The sequence below is a fragment of the Trichosurus vulpecula genome, chromosome 2, assembly GCF_011100635.1.
Source record: "Trichosurus vulpecula isolate mTriVul1 chromosome 2, mTriVul1.pri, whole genome shotgun sequence".
In the NCBI taxonomy this organism is placed as follows: domain Eukaryota; kingdom Metazoa; phylum Chordata; class Mammalia; order Diprotodontia; family Phalangeridae; genus Trichosurus; species Trichosurus vulpecula.
In genome coordinates, this window is record NC_050574.1 from 121,373,843 (window position 1) to 121,382,607 (window position 8,765).

An 8,765-nucleotide genomic window follows, 5' to 3' on the forward strand; every position below is an offset into this window, starting at 1 on the left:
TGCCTGAACCCCAATTCCAAAACCACATCCAGTTCTAAAATCACATCTCTCCCTAGCCTCAAAATACTGTCTCTCTAGTTCAAGGGCAGCATGCCCAAGCAACACACTTATCTCTACTCCTTTCACAGTAGGCAGCCCTGTGTACTGATAATTGGCTGTGAACTGGGTCATGACCATATTTACTACTTACTGACCTTACTGATATGTATCCTAGATATAGTCAAATGTATGCTCTCTTACATTTACTTTGTCTAACAAGACATTTGATGAAAGCCACCTAGATATTCCCAATCAGCCCTGACCACTAGTTAACTTAGTGATGTTTCACAGTCAAAACCACACCCCAAAGTAGCCCTCCTCCTTGGGCTATTTCCCAGTGAACTTTGGGTAAATACCTGCACAGTAGAGACAAAAAGTACATGTTCCTTTAAGAACTGACCACACCTTAACCACTCCCTAACTCCACCACAAAACACCTAATTGACATGTTTCACTCCTAAATCTCTTATAAAAGCTCTCCCTGCACCCCTCTAAGGTTTCAGGTTCCCTAAGAACTCTTGCCTGCTGTAAAGCATAATAAATCTTTGCCACCTTGACTTAAAGAATGCTTGAGATTGTGAATTCATTCTGGATGGCCCTGACCCTCTCCAGTATTGGGGTCCTTGAGGGATGCTCCCCCTCAACCGGGAACTCCAGTCCTGGGAACTTTAGTTTTGGGATTCCTAAATCCCTGGTTTTTTCTCCCTCAACAAAAAACATATGTGAGTAGGGGACAATCAGTGAAGACCTGAGGAAAAACTCTGAGACTAGATTTCCTCCTGGTAAAGAGCAAACACCTCCAAGCTAGGGTCTGCTTTCACAAATGGCCAAAAGCTGCTTAAAGAACAAGTGGTAAGCCCTAGGGGTTTGCTGGGTTGGAAGGCTGCCTCCACCTTGCCACAGGAACTTTTACCCCCAGGACAAGTGAGAGGAGCTGGGCATCTGACATGGGGAAGATCTAGGGAACCTCTGCTGACAAGGAACAGCAGACCCAGCTGTGCTATGGAGAGCTGGGGGGATGAGAAAGAACCAGTGCATGCCCAGTGAGTGCAGAAGCTGTGGGTTGAGGATACCACTGGCTATGAGCACTTACAGGAGGCTGGAGGTCAGGGGGAAGAATTGAAGAGGATCAGAGGCTAGAGGCACCATCCCCCATACCCCAGGACTGGAGGTGATAAAGAATCCAGCCATAGACAGCTACTATGGGAATAGAGAAGACTGGAGTTTATCTTCAGAGGAGGATACTGAAGCAAAGAAACCCTCATCTACCTCAAAGAGTAATGTCAAATGGTCACCTGCCCAAAAGGAACTCATTGAAGAACATTTAAAAAGACTTTAAAAATGAAATGAAGGAGACTGAGGAAAAATTAAAAAGAAAAATTAGAATAATACAAGAAAAACCTGAAGATTATGACAAAAAAGTCAACCAATTAGAAAAGGAGGTCCAGAATCTTAAGGAAGAAAATGACTCCTTGAAAATCAGAATTGGGCAAGGGAAAGCCAGCAATAAGAGATGAAGAAATAAAAAAACCAAAATATAAAGAATGAAAAAATAGAAGAGAATATGAAATATAAGAAAAAAACAAAGGATCTAGAGAACAGATGAAGAAGAGAAAACATAAGAATAATTGGACTACCTGAAAGTTTTGATCAAAAAAAAATCTTGATACAATAATGCAAGAAATAATTAAAGAAAATTGTCCTGAAGCATTAGAAGATGAGGAAAGGAAAAACAGAAAAAATCCACCCATCACCACCTGAAAGAGATCTCACAAGGAAAACTCACAGGAATATTATAGTTAAATTCTGAAACCCCCAGATCAAGGACAAAATATCACAAGCAACAAGAAAAAACAATTTACATAAGATGGTACCAAAATTAGAATCACACAAGACCTAGCATTGGCAACACTAAAAGATTGCAGGTCTTGGAACATATATATGTATGTATGTATGTGTGTATGTATGTATGTATATGTATGTATGTATGTATATATATGTATGTATGTGTGTATATCAAAGAGCAAAAGAACCTCGGCCTCCAGCCAAAAATTTCATGTCCAGCAAAGCTAAGCATAATTCTGAATGAAAAAAAAAATGGATATTTGATCAACTGTCAGACTTTCCAGACTCTGTGAAAAAAAGAAACAAACCCTGAACTCAATAGAAGATTTGATATACAAGAGCCAAGAGAACTATAAGGTACATATCAATGACCAATTACAAGGGACTAAATAAAGATAGAATATTTACCTGTAAAACCTATGTCTAAGATTGTTACCAAAAATTAGGTAGCTCATAAGAAAGATTGGGGTAAAACTGAGCATGATATGACTTTAAAAAATAAAACCATTCAAGAACAGCTAGGGAATATTATATTATACAAATGAGGTGCAAGAGGAAGAATCAATACAGAGGAATTAGATGGGGGAGGAGGACTGTTCTGGAAACCTACTTATATCAGAAATCGGTTTAAGAGGGGAAATATATATATATATATATATATATATATATATATATATATACACTTAGAAGAGTATAAAAGTCTTCTAAATTTAAAAAGAAATAAAATTCTAAGGAGATAGGGAGGGGGTAGAGGATAAAGGAGGGATCTTTAGAGGGGAGGGTGAGGAAATAGGTTAAAAGGTGGTATAGAAGGGTGTTTAGATTTAGGGGAATGGGAGGATAAGGGAGGGATTGCTGATGTGGGGGTAGGTTAAGTAATAGGAGGGTGTAACAACAATGCTGCTTGCAGCTGCTGTGGAGGTATAAGACCAAAACACCAGCACACAGGAGGGCCACTAGCACAGGTTCTTTGATCTGCTTTTCTAAGGAAAGCAACTTTAAGGGGTTTACAATCTCACTTTAATTAAACATATATATATATATAAAATTCACTTAGTTCAGGGGAAAAAAGTTAGCACCTTAAACTTTAGAGAAAACACAAACAGAAATTACAAGTGGAAATTATATAAACATCAAATAACACAAATCGGTAGACAGGGCTTCTGTCTGTTCATAGCAATATTATACATAGTTACCAGAGAGAGAGAAGCACCAACATCTGGGTTTTCAAAGCCAGGGGACTTCCTTAACAGCTACCCAGAGTCTCGTCTGGCCAAATCTCACACTTTTCCAATGAGTGAGCCCCCAAAGCAAAATGCTAACCTCAGAGTATATATACACTTCTTCAGAGTCAGCCCACAGAGGGCATCATAACCATGTGACTTGAACTCATGTGACCTAGGCTTTCTTGTGACTTAAGAAGGCCAAAGACTCTTGAATCAAACAAAAGCAAGTCTCAGTCAAAGGCACTTGATTTCCTTAGTGCTGAGGATAACTAGAACTCCAAAAGAAAAAAGAGCAAAACAAAAATTCCCACTTTGCTTGCCATAACAGAAGGCAAGGTAGCAGGCAGAAGTAAAGTAAAGGAGTTAAGAGAGATGGGAAAAAAGAGACATGCAAAACATAAAAACAAGATTAGGAGTAGAATCTCTTAGGGAAAGTGTATGTTTATATATGTATGTGTATATATGTATATACCAATACCTATATATAAATATATCCATCCTCAATTGTAGCCTTGGGGTGGCAAGTGGAGGTGGGGGGAGGAAGGGGGAAATAAAAAAAAGAAAAAACATATAAAGCCTAGAAGGAAGGAAGATTGTTGATGTTTCATCAGAAGGAAATCATAGAAGATTTCATGAAGGAGGTCAAATCTGAATTGTGCTCTTAAAGATGAATAAAGAAAAAGAGGGAGAAAACATTCCAGACATAGGGAATGGAATGGGGATGCTATAAAGAAGGAGAAACAAAGGGAAGGACTGGCAGAGAATTTGTCCAGATTTGCCAGAACACAGATTGAGAGGAGGGGGCAGCTAGGTGGCACAGTGGATAGAGTGCTGGCCCTGGAGTCAGGAGGACCTGAGTTCACATCCAACCTCAGATACTTGACATTTACTAGCTGTGTGATCTTGGGCAAATCACTTAACCTCTATTGCCTCAAAAAAAAAAAAGACAGGACTGGAAAGGTAGGTGACACTGGAGCGTGGAGCACCTGGTAGGCAAAGGAATTTGAACTTTCCTCATTAGGTAATAGGGGGCCACTGAAAATTTTTGAGCAGAAAAATCTTTCCTTTTAATCCCACAAACTCCTGTTCTGTCTCCTCTACAACACTCCTCTCCAAACTGGCAAGTACTCCTCTGTTAATCGTCCCTTCAAGGCCCTTTCTCCTCATACCTCAAGCAGCCTGATCTCTGATGCCCCCTCTTTCCCCACTGCAGAGCCCCATTATGGGACTCTCATGTCCTTCTCCTCTTTTCCCTCTTCTTTGTCCTTTCTCCAACAATTCTGGGGCCTCTGGGAGGGATGAAGACTGAACTGGGGAAACTTGAGCCCATTAATCAATCAATAAGTATTTAAATGTCTGCTAGTGTCAGGCACATCTTCTCTTTTACATGCTGTACTCTCCTTTCCTCCTGCTTCCTCCACTTCCTCCTCTTCTTCCCTCCCTTCTCCTCCTCTTCCTTCTCTACTTCTTCCTTCCCTTCTTTCTCCCTTTCTTATTCTTGTCTTTTCTTTTTTATTCTCCTTATCCCTTTCTTTCCTCTTCCTACTTCTCCATCTCTTCTTCCTCCATTTCCTCCTCTTCTTCTCTTTCTTTTTCCTCCCTCTCCTTTTCTTTCTCTTCCTTCTCCATTGCTTCCTTTTTCTTCATCTTCATCCCTTTTTCTTGCTCCTCCTTCATTTCCTCCTCCTTTCTCCCCCTTCTCCCTTTCTTCTCTTTTTTCTCCTCCATTCCCTCATTCATTTCTCCTTTCTCCCTTCTCCCTTTATTCCTCCTCCTCCAAGTGCCAAGGAATAACATTGTATCCCAAATTCTAGGCTGGTCTCCCACCTAGAAAAGAGGGATCAAGTTGCTGGAGGAACACCTTAAAAGATATCCTTATCAGAGAGAATGAAGTGAACCTTGAAATAATGAAGGAAAAGAAGAAAAAAAAACAAAGAATAAAAAGAAGCTTAAGTTCCTATGTCAGGAGGCAGAAGGCTGGAAGAATGAAATACGGAAAAGAAAAGGAAAAGAGGTCACAGAGTCCTTGGTGACAGGCCGATTTCAGTTTAAGATAAAAAAAACTAGCTTGTATATAATAGTAATAAGAATTGAGGTCATGCACATTATCTCATTTGAGGCTCATGACAGCCTAATGAGTTAAACTCTACAGGATTATTATGCCATTTTACAGATGAGAAAACAGGCTCAGAGAGGTTAAAAATGACTTGCCAAAGGTTGCAAAATGAGTGGAAGAAATAGGACTCAAAATCAGGTCATTTTTATCCTAAGTCCAACCTTCTATCCCCTAGGTCACAGTGCCACCAGAAAAATAAGAGTTGACATTTATATGATGTTTTAAAGCTCACAAAGTTACACACCTTGTTTCATTTGATTCTCACAACAATCCTGTACGGCAAGTGCTCTAGGCATTTATATCAACATCCTGATTGTACAGACAAGAAAACTGAGATTTAGAGAGGTAGAATGACTTCATTATAGTCTCATAACTGGGTACCAAAGGCAGGATTTGACCTATCTCTGGATGGAAAGAGCTGACATGGAAGATAGTGAGCTCCCCCTCACTAGAGGTATTCAAGTATGGGCTGGATGACCACTTGTCAGGAAAGTTATAGAAGAGATTTCTCTTCGAGCAAGGGTTGGACTGGATGCTCTCTGGATCCCTACTAACTCTTAACAAATAGAGATGGCCTGGGTAAAGGAACTCATAGAATGCAGAATCTCAATACTGAAAATGAAGTCAGCTAGTCCAACCTATAGCTAAAGAGTATCGCCAAGAGGTGGTCATTCAGCCTCCAACTGAAGACCTCCAATGACAGGGAAGCCACAACCTTCCCAGAGCTGAGTGTTTCACTATGGTGCAATTCTAAATCTGCCTTTTGGGCACTCTCACTTTCTGATCCTATTTTTGCTCTCCAGAGCCAAACAGAACAAAACAAATTCCTCTTTTCTTTGACAACTCTTCAAATACTTTACTTGAAGACTGCCTTTACATGCCTCCTAAGTCTTCTCTTCAGGATAAATATATCTTGTTCCTTCACCAATCCTTCTAGGGCATTATTTCTACCAATTTGACCATTCTCCTCTGAATGCTTCAGCTTATGAATGTCTTTCCTAAAACGTGATGCCTAGAAGTGAACCTAATATACTCCAAATGTAGTCTGACCAGAGAAGGGTAAAGTGGGACAAGCACCAACACTAGGCACTGTGGCTCCCTCAATGTAGCTGAAGATTTATATTAGCTGTTTTTCTAACCGTGTCACACGATTCACTCCTATTGACCTGGTTGTCTCAAGAAAGCCCTCAGAACTTTTTCAAGATTCTGTCTAGCTCTGTTTCCCCTATCCTGTATTCTTTCTATCAGGTGGAGAATTTTATACTTTCTTTTTCTGATTTTTTTTCTTATAGGATTCAGTCCATTATTATAGCCTATCGTGATTTTTTAGATCCTATCAGCCAGCTTCCTAGTTCTCCCTTCTGGTTTTAAGCCACTATCAAATTGGACAAGCAAGCCACTTCTGTCTCTATCCAAGTCACTGATAAAAATGTTGAACCCCACAAGGGTCAAGGACACATCCCCAGAGTACTGCACTAAATGGACTTTCCTTTCTTTCTCTTCTTTCCTTTCCCTCCTCCTCACCTTCATCACCACCAGAACCTGGAAGAAGAAATTAACTGGGAGGAGGATCTCCCAGACTTCCACTGTACCAGACTGTCCTCTCCTCTCTTTCATGATCAGGCTTCACACCTTTGCTCCAACCTTTAATTGACTTTCAGGGCTTCCACTGAACCCCTTCAACTTTCAGGGTTAGAAGGTACCTTATGGATCATCTAGTCCAGCTGCCTGATTTTACTGAGGACAAAACTGAGGCCAGGAGGGGATAGGTGCCTTGTCCAAGATCACACAAATAGAAAGTGACAACGCTAGGACTACACATCCCTTGATCCTTCTACTGCCCCAGGCTTTCCTCTTCTCCTTTACTTCCCAACTAGCACTAGGAAGGAGGGAGGGCGAAGGGGCTCTAGGCAGAAGGACCCTCATGTTGATTTCCAATACTGATTCCTCCTTTGCTCCTCCTCCCCTCTCCATGTCCTTTCTTTTCCCTTGTGACCCTGGAAGAGAAAGGGGTGGGCTACCCAAGGTTAGGAAGGTAGGAAATCACGGACACACACATACACACACACACAGAGGGAGACAGACAGACAGACAGAGAAAGTCCCGACAGGCCTTCCGTACTCAAGACTAGGAAACCCAAGATCCATAGAATCACAGCCAACGTCTGCAGCAACCGCTCCAGCTGTGCAGAAGGCGCTGAGCTGGGAGCTGTCCCAAGTGCTCCTCTGTGCTGTCTGACCAGTGAGGAGACCTTAGGAGCAAGGCGCTCATTCTAAGGAGCCTGACTAGGGCTCTGCCCAGGCTGAGCTGGCCAATCTTTGCTTTGGCCTGGGATCCCTCCCAAGCTGCCATCTCATACTCACATAAATCAAATAAAAGGAATGAGGAGACATTCCTGTTAATTTCCAGGTTGTTTGGCAGAGCAGAAACTGAGGTTGAGGGGAAATGGTGCGTCCAAAGTAACACAGCAAATTGGCGACATACACAGGAACAGGGAGCACTGTGTGCTAAGTGGGAAAAGCAGTGCATCTGCAGTCAGAAGACTGGGTTCAAATCCTACTTGAGTCATCTTCACCAAGTCAGTTAATTTCTCTGGGCCTCAACTCACTTATAAAATGAGGGTCTTGGTAATAGTTGACCTTTACATATATTCTAGATGAATATATATCAGGATGCCCACCTGTGACATCAGTATGGAAATCTTCATTTTTAAGGCCTAACCCAGGTAGTTACAAGTTGGAACTTTTTTTCCTGTGTAACAAATTGGGGGGGTGGGGCGGTGCATTTCTGTTTGAGGCTTGGGTTCTTAAGCTGGGGTCAGTAACTTTAATTAAAAAAATAACTATTTCAATATAATTAGTTTCATTTGTAATCCAGTATATTTTATACCAAAGGGGTCTATGACACAAAAAAGTTTAAGAACCCCTGTTTTAAGCATTGTTCCATGAAACTCACTGGTTTAAAGGGTGAGAACCTCATTTTAAGGGATAGTATAAATTTCCTCTCCCTTCGTTTGCCTCTAGGCCTAGGCCAGGGTTTCTAAAATGGGACAAGAATAACCATGTTAAGGGAGTATGGGGAATATTTGTTAAATATTATCTGATGTGAATTAACTGTCTTATTTTATTACTTATGTGCATATACCTGGCAAATTCTAAGATTACTAGGATCATAATTCTAAAGGTTAGAAGAGTGTTCAGAGGAGAGATCTAGTCCAGTTCCCTCTTTTACAAATCGGGAAATTGAGGCCCAGTGAGGTTAAATGACTTGCCAGGTTCATACAAATAATGTCAGATGCAAACCTAGATCCTCTGACTCCAGAGACAGTGATCTTTTAACTAGGAATATGGAAAAGCCCCATGCACGGTCCTTTCATCCTAGATAAGGGGTATAGGAAGGTTTACTAAAAGCCAAGCAAAAGAGATTGGGAACCTCTGGTCAAGGGATACATTTGCATTTTTGTTCTAAATCTATTTTTGCTCGTGGAAGACTGTACCATTTTTGGAAACTTGTGCTTGTTTGGGAGAACAATCTCAACA